A 13028-nucleotide genomic window follows, 5' to 3' on the forward strand; every position below is an offset into this window, starting at 1 on the left:
AGGCATGAACATGAACATAGAAACACACGCATCAGCTGAGGATGAGAAACAAATAGAACAAAGTGTGTTAGATACACTAGTGTCAAGTGTCAGTCCTTCACATAAGGTGAACATAAAAGATGATACTATAAAGATAAAGGATGTTTTGAATAATTCCACTCAAAACATCAATCCTCTCATAGAGGATTATTTGAAGAAAATACTGGTGGAATCCACCACCCAGACTAAACTTTGTGAGAATGCTATACTGGTGAGTGTTGATGAGATTGAGAAGGAAGACAAGGTATCTGTGGGGGAGGAAATACAACAACAAATTACACCTTCTACCCCTCCTCAATTGGAAATGATATAATCAAAATTACCCCTTGTGGTATATCAAAGGAAGGAGACAGCTACTTCTACCATCAATACATTAGCACAAAGTACTTCGATCTTAGTCACCATAGAGGAAAGTGAACATGGAAAGAGTGAGACAATTGGAGAGAAAAAAGATGAGATAGAAAAGACTAAAGGAACACAAATTCAAATAGGTTAGGATGTCACTCTTGCACCTCCAACACAGAATCAAGGTGTTACTAGTAATATAGAAAAAGAGAAGGACACAACTAAAGAGTCAACTTTGACAACAAAGCCAGAGGATCAATTATTAATACAAGCACTGGTAACATTACCAGAAATAATTTTCAAAAAAAATAACAACTAAGTAAGAAGAAAGAAACGGGTGGGATGGGAGCAAATGTTCAAAATTCAAATCTAGAGATGGGCGGGAAGTCACAGGGAAGCAGATCTCAAACACCAGGCACGTACGAGGGGATCCAGGTAGGTAGCAAAGAGGAGTTAGGTGATGGGGACCCATGTGAGGACATACCAAGGAATCTCCCAATGAAATGGGACTCACTCTTTGGTGTCAAGCCATCTAGTAAGTCCTCTTTCCCTTCGGTTAAGGTTGTGTCAAGTCTAGAAAAGGGTTCTTGTATGATTGTTATTCCAGATGAGATTGTTGACCATAGTATTGCCTCCATGGCCTCTACACTCATTGGGAATTTTTTTGGCCTGAGACCAAATATTGATGTGGTTTGGGCCTACACTTGAAAAAATGGAGCTTGAAAGGTCAAGTTAGTGTCACTGCAATGGGTAAGGGTTTTCTCTCTTTTGAGTTCACTTTTCAAGAGGACATGGCTGACATTCTCTGTAAAGGCCCTTGGAGCTTTGGGAGGGCCACCCTAGTGCTACAAAAGTGGTCATTTAAACTAGACTTAAATGAATCCTTCTTACAGCATGCTCCAGTTTGGGTCAGACTCCCTGAGCTGCCATTGGAGTTTTGGAATGAGGATGTCTTTAAGGGTGTGGCCTACTCTTTCATTGAGCTCCTCTCCATAGACCCTATTACAACTTCTAAGAGTAGGCTAACCTATGCGAAGATCTGCATAGGTGTTAGGGAAGGGGATGATATGGCTGAAGTGGTTTATTTTTAGTCAAAACTCGACATTCATATCCAGTAGCTGGACTTTGAGAGTGTCCATTTTGGGTGTTTTCATTGTCTTAAGATAGGTCATAAGGCTTATCAGTGCCTGAAATTTAAGACTGGTAAGAAGAAGAATCCTCCTTCTTCTTCTCAATCGAGAGTGAAGAAAGTTTAGAAAAAGAAGCCCCCCAATCAAGGCTAGAAGGGCCCTTCTCTGGTGTCCCTTAAGGTAGCAGATGCTCCAAAGATGATCAACCATGAGTCTTAGAGCATGGCAAGAATAGAAGAGGCATTACTCAAGTCAAGATCGAGTTCCTCTTTACCTTTAGACACCTCTCAATAGGTTGACGAGGGCCAAGTTGAGGAAAGGCTCCTCATGCCTAGAGAAGCGGAAGGTAAGGCTGCATCATAGATAGGTTTGTAGGAGTCTAGGATGGACAATTTCCCCAACAAGGAAGAGCTAGTTTTGGGTTCCATAAAGGAGGAAAAGGAAACAAAAAATATGGATATTATCATCTTTCAAGACCTAGAGGAAAACCTGGTCTCGAACAGAGAAGGAGGGATCAGAACAGGTAATAATGAGGACTTGGTGAAAGATCTGGACCAAAGAGTAGATCTTCTTAGCACCCCAAAGAGTGGTCACAAGGCATCTAGATCCTTGAAGTTTGAAAAGATGGGAGAGACATCCAGCAAGAAACAAAATAGAGTTCCATTTAAGGCTTCTCCTATGACAACCAGGAGTAGCTGCAAACCTGATGTGGACTCTACTACCAAAGTAGGTAGAAAATCAGAGAGGGATTCCAGAGAGGAGGAGACCATAAGAAGCTTGGCAAATGGGCACTAAAGTACTTTGAAGGATTTTCCTAAGAATAAATAATGAAGATCATCTCTTAGAACATAAGGGGCCTAAATGGTGCCCATAAATAGGAAATTATTAGGAATCTGATTAGAGACCAGAGACTTGACATTTTGATGATCCAAGAAATAAAAATGAAAAAGAATTCTTTGAGAAATATTAAGTTCAGTAACCTAATGAGTGCAGAGGCTTCAGACTCTGATGGAGCCTCTGGGGGTCTGCTAACATTATTCAAGACAAAACTATTCAGGGTGGAATCAGTTTTCAATGAAGGTAACATTCTTTTTTGTAAAGTGTTCCATATTCATTCCAATGAATTTTGGTTTTTGCTCAATATTTATGCTCCCAATAACAAGAGAGATAGAAAGTCCTACTAGTCTAGAGTAGAAGGGCTGGTATAGAATAGTAACATGAAGAAAGGAATCATTATGGGAGACTACAATACCCCTCTTCTAGACAAAGAGAAGAAGGGTGGTCTACCTCAGGACTAGGATAGCAAGCATGACCTTTCTGACTTCATCAATGGATTGGCTTTTCTGGATCTGGATCTAATGGGAGGTGACTTCACTTGGTCCAATAAATGCATAGGCAAGGATTGTATTCAAGTTAGACTGGATAGATCTCTCATTTCTCCTGATTAGCTACAGACTTCCTCTTCCAAATTGGCTCTTTTACCTAGAGTTGGGTCTGACCACTCCCCCATCTCCCTCTCGATTGTTCCTTTTGATCCCTTTAGACCTCCTCCCTTCCATTTTGAGAAAATGTGGACTTCCCACCCTGACCTTTTAGAAAGAATTAAGGTCTGGTGGAGCATAGATGTGGAAGGCACTGCAATGTTCAAGGTGGCTAGAAAACTCAGCAATGTTAAAAGGATGGTTAAAGCTTGGAATAAGTCAAATTTTGGTCATTTATTCTCTCTTAAAGAGGATCTCTCTACAAATCTCTCTTCTATCCAAGCCTTGATTCAGGTAAATGGGTATGATGCCTCGAATAGGGAAGAAGAGCTATCGATCCTATCTAATTTACATGACATCATTTGCAAAGAGGAAAAGTTATGGAGGCAAAGATCTAGAATCAACTGGCTCAAGGAAGGAGACTAGAACACAAAGTTCTTCCATTTATCCACTCTTAAACATAGAGCAAATAACAAGATTTCAGGCTTGAAGAAACACCAGAGTGTGCTGACAAAGGAAGAAGATATATCAATTGAAATTGTTTCTTTTTTCTCCTCCCTGCTATCTTGGGATCCTTTTCTCTCTAAAGTAGACTAGGATGACATTGTTTCTTGTATCCCTCATATCCTCAAACTGCACCATAATTATCTACTCTAGGCCATTCCTTCTGATTCTAAAGTTAGAGAAGCTCTTTTTTCTCTTCCTGCAGATAAATCTCCTAGACCCGATGGTTTTCCCACCTTCTTTTTCCAAATGTATTGGCCCATCATTATGAAGGATGTTGTAAAGGTAGTTCAAGAATTCTTTAGAGCCAGAAGCATATGGAAGAAAATTAACTCTACATTCTTAGTTCTTATTCCCAAAGTGCTAGGAGCTGACACTCTGGATAAGTTTATACCCATCAATTTATGCAACTCATTTTATAAGATCATCTCGAAGGTGCTCACTTCAAGGTTGCTCAAGCTTCTCCCCCTGATTATTTCTCAGCAACAATTTGGTTTTGTCCCGAGCAAATAGATTTTAGATTCAATTATTATGGTGCATGAAGTGATTCACTCTATGGAAGTTGGAAAGAGAGAAGGGATGTTACTCAAACTAGACATGTCCAAAGCTTACGATCGAGTGGATTGGTCTTTTTTGGAGTTGGTGTTGAAGGCTTTTGGCTTTGATGTCAAATCGTGTAAGCTAATCTCCCAGTTGGTCACCACCCCCTCTCTAGTTGTTTTAGTGAATGGATCCCCCTCTGATTTCTTCAAACCTACCAGAGGCCTACGTCAGGGGGATCCTCTTTCACCTATTCTCTTTATTATCTTGGCAGAATGCATTGGCAGACTCATGGAGAAGAAAAAGAAAGAAGGGAGTATCAAAGGTTTTAAACCTTCTTCCAAATGCACCCCCTTTACGCATCAGCAATTTTTTGATGGCACTATTATGGGTGGAGAGGCCTCAGTCAAGGAGGCAAAGGCTATGAAAGACACTTTGGACACCTATTCTAGAAGGTCAGGGCAGCTCATCAATTGGGACAAAAGCTCTATTTTCTTTATCAATACCCTGGAGGAAAGACAAAAGAGAATCTCCAGAATCCTAGGATGTCAGGTGGGGAAGCTTCCTTTTACCTACCTTGGACTCCTCTTGGGAATGTCCCCATCTAAATCCTTCTAGAATGGCATCATGGAAAGGTTTGGTAAGAAGTTGGCAGGCTAGAAAGGAGCCATTCTTAGCCAAGCTGGAAAATGTCAACTAGTTAAATCCATCCTCCAAAACTTGTCGATATATGCTCTGAGCCTTTTTACTATACTGGTGAAATATGTCGAGAGGATGGAGAAAATCCAAAGGGATTTTTTATGGATGGGAGCTAAAAGGAATAGAAGGCACCCCCTTGTTGCATGGGACAAAGTTTGCCTCCCTAAGAAGAAAGGAGGTCTAGGAATTAGGAAGCTCATTCACCTCAATAAGGCCCTCCTGGAAAAGCAAATCTGGCACATCTTTAGTAGCATAGGGGAATGGAGAGACATAGTGGTAAATAACTATATAAAAAGGCCCTCTATTTAGTTCACCCTATTCAGTGAGGATATCCCAAGAGGCTCTGTTGTTTGGAATGGTTTCTTAAAAGCCAGGGATTTGGCTAACTCAAAAGTCTCCTAGAAGCTAGGTAATGGGGAGAACATTATGTTCTAGTCTGACTATTGGCTTTCGCAGGGCCCCCTTATGAACAACCCTAGCTATGGTCTATGGGCTAATGATTGCATCAACCTTTATGGGCACAAAGTCAACAATTACAGGATCGAACTGGGGTGGAGGGACCTTTCCATTATCTCAGAGGACCTCAAATCAATCATGATCATGCTTAATTCCTTATCCCTTAGCAATAATAAGGATGAACTAGTTTGGAGGGATAATGCCAATGGGCTCTATTCAGTTGCCTTTGGGTACTCTACTTTATGGAGCTTAAAAGAGTCTCCCCCTTGGTCGAGGGCTTGGTTCCCTGGCCTCACGCCAAAAGTCAACATGTTTTTTTGGTTGGCTCTTTAGGATAAAACTCTCACCCAGGAAAATCTCATCAAAATAGGTCACATCATGCCTAGCAGATTTGTTTTGTGTAAAAAAGAGTAAGAGATAGGTAACCATATATTCGTTCACTACTCTTACTCTGGGATAGTTTGGGGCTTCCTCACCTAGGACTTAGGCCATAGTTGGTGCTTTTCTTCTAACCTTCTGGACTTTTTCTATCAATGGCATGGCATGTTCAATGGTTCTGCGTTGCAGGAGATTAGCTCCTAGATCCTACCCCATTTTTGTTGGAGCATATGGAAGGAGAGAAATAATCAGATTTTCAGAGATAGGGAGAAGCTGGCTTTAGTTGTTGGGAGAAAGATCTTTAGTAACTTAAAGGAAAAAAAATTTGTGAGGAAGGGGGGTGATTTTGAGATTGGAGTCAGGAAAAAGGAGAAGGTAAAAGGCAGAGAGAGGAAAAGACAGGAAGCCAAGTGGCTCCTCCCCCCTAAAGGCTAGCATAAAGCCAACTTCGACGGAGCCTCCAAGGGCAACCCTTGATCCTTGGGTAGTGGAGGTGTGATAAGGAATGAAAATGGAGATTTTATTGTGGCTTTTTCTCTCCTACTAGGATTCCAAACAAATCATTTTGCGGAAGCCAACACAGCTTGCAATGTAGTAAATCTAGCTTTTGAAATTGGGGTTACCAATTTATGGCTCAAAAGGGACTCAAATAACATTATAAAGTGCATCAATGACAACTCACATCCACCATGGATGATTGCAAATCTTATTGATGAGACTCGTGTGATGCTCACCAAATTTAATAGAATCCATGTCACTCATACTTTTCGAGAAGCAAACCCAGTTGTCGACAGATTTGCAAATATAGGGGTCGGTACAGACCAAAAAATGACTTGGATTCCTGAAACTTTTTTGCTGGTGGACATTAAAAGTTTGATCAACTTGGATAAAATCCAAGGAAGTACAAAGAAAATCAAGCTATAATTATGAATATGAAGGTTTTAAGAAATAAGGGTACTTTTCAAGATGGAAGCATGAGAAATCATAAATGCAGTTTTCCATTACTGATTAATCAACACTCTTTGTGGGTTGTTTTTCACAATCGCTTCTGGGGCAATAGTAGGGTTATTTTTCTCTATTCATTGCTAACTCTCAGAGGTCCATTTCAAACACAGAGCGAAGAGCACATGAGTAAAGAGGGTGTGCAGTGTGCAGAAATGGTAGGCGAGAGATGCAGAAAGGAGTCGGTGGGAGATTTTTAAAAATGGAGAAGTAGGCCACAAGTGTGGGAAAAGCTTGAAGAGGGTGGGGTTACCAATTATATCATGAAGCTACATGGATTCAATCAAGAGGTGACCAAAATTATGGTGGGGTCTTGGAAGGGTGGCAGGGTGAAGGTGAATGGTGTCTACTTCTGGATAATGAAGCAGGTGATTGCGACTGTCACCGAAATCCCTATCGAGGGTTTTAAATTCTTTAGGGATAAGAAGCTCTTGGCCAATGTGGTTAAGGACTTTGTGGAGAGTGAGAAGGAATTGAAGGCGCTGAAAAAGATTGACACCTACTATGTCCCTGACTCCGTGAAGAAGCAATGGAGGTATGTTTTGAAAGCTATTATTGAGTACATTACTTTGGACCCTAGGTTCAATAGAGCTCGTACCCACCACTTTTTTATATTGAACCATTTCTAAAAAAATGCCAAAATCTCCTTTCCTTTTTATCTGTTAACCTCTATGAGCAAGGTGGTGGACAGCTTCAAAAAGAATCCCACTACAAGCCCAGCTCTGCATGAGGGGCTACTGCTACTTATTCATGAGCACTTCAAGTCTCAGACTATAAGTATCGCTCCCCCTCAGGTAGAGAATGTGGAGTCTGGTAGTATCTCTCTAACTCGGATGAAATTTAGAGCCTCAGCTTTGAGAAAGGTGGGATCTTTTCTTCGGGGAAAGCAATGACTTACCAAGCTAAAAAATCACCCTCCCCCATTACCCTTAGCAGAAAAATCCCTAGGGATCTCAGGAAGAAGCCTCCTGAGAAGGCTGACGAGGGAGATAGTGATGATGAGGAGGAGCCAGAGACTAAGGAGGTGGTTAAGGAGATGCAAGAGGAAATTAAGGAGGAAAGTGGAAGGAAGAAACGCAAGAGGGAGAGTTTGGAGGAAGTGCACTCTTAGTTTGAGGATGTGTCTGTGCTACCCCTATCTCCTGTCCATCTCCAACCTGTAGAGCAGAAAGAGGAGAAAGTTGGGTATGCAGAAGGGGAAGTGTAGACCAATGATAGGAGGAAAGCTTGGATAAACTTCAATGTCAAGACTTTGAAGATGGGCATCTTTAAGGAGGCCATGAATCCCCAAATCCTCATGGAAAATCAAGAAGAACAACTGCTGGAATAACTCATTGACCTGATGATTGTGGCTATTTTGGACAGAGCCAGGGAGACAAGGATGAACCTCTTGAATAATGCTCACAACAATATGATTGATAATTTTAGATCAATCAAATGGCTTTTCCATGAGCTGGAGGAGGTCAAAGATCAGGTGAAACATTTTAAGGCAATAAGGAAAGGGATGGATGCTAACAGGAGTACGGATTTGGCTAATAGGCTTAGTCTAGCAAAAAAAAGGATACATAACCTAGAGAACTACAATCATAACCTAGCGAATCAGATGTTCTCTTTGTTAAGCTCCATTAACAACAACATCATCTCTCTTATGGGTTGGATCAAAGATAGAGAAATGCAAGATGATGAGGAAAGAAATGATAGGGATGAAGCCAGAATGGAGGATGACTCTGTAAAGGATAACTCCATTCCTGATTAGGACCAGGGGAACCAAAGGGTGCAACAGCTGGAAGTGGAGGAGAATCAACTGGCCTTCGAGGCTACTTAGGTTATGCAAGAGCTGGAGTGAAAGAACGAGGAATAACTCTCGCCTGTTCTTTTATTTCTCATTGTCTTTTGGCTTTTTGTTCTGGCTTTAGGCTGTGGTTTATCATTTTTTTTTCCTGGTCTTTTCTCAGAACTCTACTTTTTGGATGGGATTTATCTAATCAAAAACATTACCAGAATCTGCTACTCCTCCTAGTCAAATTCTTTAGAGGCTAAGCATAGAAGCTACACCATTACAATCTTGAAGGTCAAGTCCAAGCACATTCAAAGAAGCTAAAGTTACATCATTTTTCGATGTAAATCTGGATGAAGTAATTGAGTTGCCCAAGTTTGATTATGCAACTATTACTATTGAGCAAGTGGGCATACTCTAGGAAGCCCTAGCAAAGAAGAAGAAACAAGAATTACTTAGACAAGAGCATAGGCTGAAGTAATATTTGATTGATATCAAAGACATTTTTATTGATGCATTTAGTCTATTAGCTCCAGAGGAAAACAATCCAATAAGAGAATAGTTAACCAGCTTAGTGGAGAAGCTAAGAGACATGGACCTAGATTCTAATGTCAAACTACTTGAATGGTTTGAGAGAAAGTTCCAACATAAGGTTGATGAAAGGATATCAAGTGTTATTGCACTAATACGGGTTGAATTAGCAATCAAAATAGAGAATGTGAATAAGAAACTAGAGAATATCTTCTTTTTGTATACCAAATTGAATAATACTACACTCTTCACAAGAGAAGTTAGGAGTCATATCCTAAACTTGGAGAGAATTATGCAAACATTTGGCATAACTCTACCAAAGTCTCTAGCCCAAAGTGAGAAACATGTCGGCACCCTCCTACAATCCCAAAGTTAGTTAGCAACATTACATGTAGATGAAGCCAACATCAGGGCTAAACTAATATGCATTCAGTCTACATTAACTCCACACATGGAGATACTGCACAAGGAAGTAGCATATGTTGAAACTCTCATGAAGAAAGATTCTCATCTTTCTACACATGATGGCTTAGCAAATGTTGCTCCTAAGCTAGCCATCCAAATCAAGTCATTGGTGGTAGCTTGTGATAATTGGAATGTAGCTCTAAAGATTATACTAGAGATCCACAAACCATTGTTGAACAAACACACTATTAGTGTATAACCCATTGACATAAGTGTCAAAAAGGGGGAGTAAAAGAACAAGTAATGAGAAAGAGTATAGGGGAGATAAAGACAAAGATAGAGACAAACAAACAAAAAATCTACTTAATAGGAGAAAGATTTTGGTTTAGATACAAAGTATAGCACAAAAAAATTAACTCAGAGGGAGTCATGAAATTTTGAGGTATGACTGATAAATCATGCATTGGAAATTTTTGATATTTTGAATTTTTTTATAGAATTGAAATAGATAATAGATACCTAATTTATGCTCATAAGGATAAGATCATTAATGCATGACCAAGTATTTTTGACACTCATGTCAAAGGGGGAGATTGTTGATCTCATATTGGTTTTGACAAATGAGTGTCTATACACTTAAATCATTTACTTAGTTTATGTCAAACAAGTAACATATGTTGAGTAATTAGAGAGTGTTGAGCCACTCAAGTGTTGAGTCACTCAGATGTTGAGTAGATAGTATGTGTCAAGTGATTCAAGTGTCGAGAAAGTAGTGCATACTGAGTCATTCAGATACCAAGTGACAGCGTTGAAGTCACAATTAATGTTGAGCACTAGGGACTTTAGATGCTGAGTAATATAGTTTTGACATAGTTGATTGTATTAGCACAAACTACTATGTAAACCATTTTGAGCCATCTTAAGTATTGTTTTATGATCTTTATTGATAAGGATGAATTGTAATTGTGAACCTCTATGCATTACATGCATCCAATTAGACAAGAGGAAGGTTTAAGCAGCAATATGGGTGAACCACTATAGTTGATTCATAACTAACCCTAAATCATCTAGGTCTTCTTAAGGAAGACAAACCCTAAACTCTCTAATGAATGCTAAGGAGAATTGAAGAGATTTTTCATGCAAAAATATAGCATTTATGGTGATTAAGGTGTTATGAATTGAGTTACATTGTAGAATCAATTAAAGGAGAACATAGGAAAGGAATCAAAGGACAAAAAAGGTACATCAGATCAAAAAGGATCAAGTACACATTAGTATAGAGGTGATCTGACATCAAGCAACAAAGTGCTAACTGGAGGATCATTGTTGAGACATTTTAATAAGTGAACCAATTAAATCTCTTAACCAAGTAGTCTTAACAGGGTGCCTACTTCATTGTAAGTTAAAGTCCTCTTACCAAGCACACTTTTAGTAGGGTGTTTAAATCCTTTAACTGGGTACAATCTAACAATCTTGTAAGCTTTTAATAGGGTAGACCTTTTCATGGGGTAGATCATTTTTCATGGTCAAACATTGTAACCTTCATTAGATACACTTTATTACTGCAACAATGAAGATTTTTGGGTGTCATCCCCGCCCTAGTTTTACCTTCTTCTTGGAAGGTTTTTGGGTAACCAAATATCTTGTGTCATACATGTGTTGAATATTTTACTTTCATGTTATGGATGTATATGCGTTATTGGGTATTTTAGTTTATATGCATAGATTATGAGATGGATGTATGGTGAATAGTTTTAGAGGTTGAAATTTTTAAGTGTTTAATCACCCCCCTCCCCACCCCTCTCAGAGTTTACTTCCCTATTGTATTTCCAACACTCTATTTGTCAAATTGCCTTCATTTCCAAGGCAATCCCTTTAACTTCATTGCAGTCTTCTCTAGTTATACTAGATTCCTTTAAGATTGAATCAATATTTTTGTCAAATTTCCTTTTAATATCCTTTCTATATAGTTCTCTATGAAATCCTTTCATCTTTTCATCAAAGATACCCCATCTAGGACAATCCATGTCCTTCTCTAATTCAACTATGATCTTTGCATACCCTTCAATTACGTCTTTACTCATTTCATAACCCATGGGATCTATGAATTTGACTCTTGGTTCTACAACCTCCATACAAATACCATTTGTTTCAACCATAAAACATATAGCATTTTTGTATTTGTCATATTTGAATTATTTTCTTCATTGCTGATTGGAATCTCTTCATCATCCTTATTATATCAGTTGTTACCTTTTCTTATGATTTCTTTTTGTAGTAATGTATCACCAAGTTCATGGTACATTGATTGTTTTCCCATTCCCTATCTAGTATACTAGGGAATTGTATGATTACTTAAAGAATAGATATATCAGTAGGGCTTCAAATCTGAACATCACATTCTTTGTTTTTTTTAGTTTCTCAATGTTGTCCAAAATTTGTTGCTTCACTATCTCACAAATGTTCACCTTTTCTCTCATTGTTTTCATCAATTATGATGCATGGATAAATCCATCAGGTATAGAATTGGATCTTGAACTATGGTTCATCTTATATCCATAATCTTACTAATTACTCTTACATTTGTTTCAACTATAAGTTCAATCCTCATATTCCTTCCATCATATTTGGGTTTCAGATTAGTCTCTACCAATTTCTTCATGTTCATCTCATTCATTGGGTTAATGTCTTCATTGCATAGACCAATGACCTTGTGAATCATGTCATTGTAAATCATGATAGGTATGTCTCCTACCCAAAACATTCCTTAATGTATTCTACTTAAAATGATTCTACTCCATTCATGGTTATCAAACTCTATATAGAACATATAATTCACAATGTTCAAGTCCTTCAAGTGCATAAACTCTTGTTTCAAGGATAGCTCTCCATTACAAACAAGGTCTAGGTCCTTATGAATGTCACTATCACAAATTCTATCAAATTTGTGGTGTATATACAATCTAATGTCTTCCACATGCAATATGTTCTCTAGAACTTGTGAAAATGCTTCTAAAGGATCATCTATTAAAGATACAAATGGGTGCTTCTTGAATTTATACCTTGGCCTCTCACTTACATCACCTACAATGATATTTTCCATCTTTAACTAATTCAAAGATTTCAAAAACTTTGTAAAATACTTGGTAAAGCGTAATTAGGGATTTCTCAATTTTGCACTTGAAAACTCTTTCAATTTGTTGTCTTTTCACTCTCAATCACTTCTTAATTCTTAACATGATCGAATGGTACTCATAATCTAGTTTGTGTCCTTTAAATATTTTCAAATTGAACTTCACATTGATTATGCAACTACTTAATTCATAAAAGTTTTTGTTTGTTTAACCAGTAAACTTATTTTTCACTTGTACAGCCTAGTATGATCTCCAAATGACTTGCACTCTTAACTTGATCTTTCTTGCTATCTACTAATCCTATTTCCAACTTCACAACCTCTTACTCAATCTCTAACTTTTGATCTCACTTTCTAGTGCTTTGTCTTTAATAGAAAAGTTTCTAATTCAAATCAGATGAATCACACACAATGGCTGACTTGAACCTCTCATCAAGTGCATCGAAATACTATTCTTCTAAAACCAGATGTGAACTTGATGGATCTTTTGCCTTCACAAATACTTCCTTGAATTCTTCAACATGCTCTTTGAGTGCCTCCTTTTGACTACTATTACTACTATCATTTATTATGTCATTTCTATAATTGTTCCTTCAGAATTTTGGGAT

At 38.4% G+C, this 13028-nt stretch overlaps 1 pseudogene; it reads left to right on the top strand.

Annotated features, from left to right (window-relative positions):
- Nucleotides 1-2455: 2455 nt before the first annotated feature.
- LOC149551618 (receptor-like protein 4) overlaps nt 2456-13028 on the top strand; it is an 85792-nt pseudogene continuing 75219 nt past the window's right edge.

The sequence above is a fragment of the Cupressus sempervirens genome, chromosome 6, assembly GCF_028749045.1.
Source record: "Cupressus sempervirens isolate cs-2001-9-10 chromosome 6, ASM2874904v1, whole genome shotgun sequence".
In the NCBI taxonomy this organism is placed as follows: domain Eukaryota; kingdom Viridiplantae; phylum Streptophyta; class Pinopsida; order Cupressales; family Cupressaceae; genus Cupressus; species Cupressus sempervirens.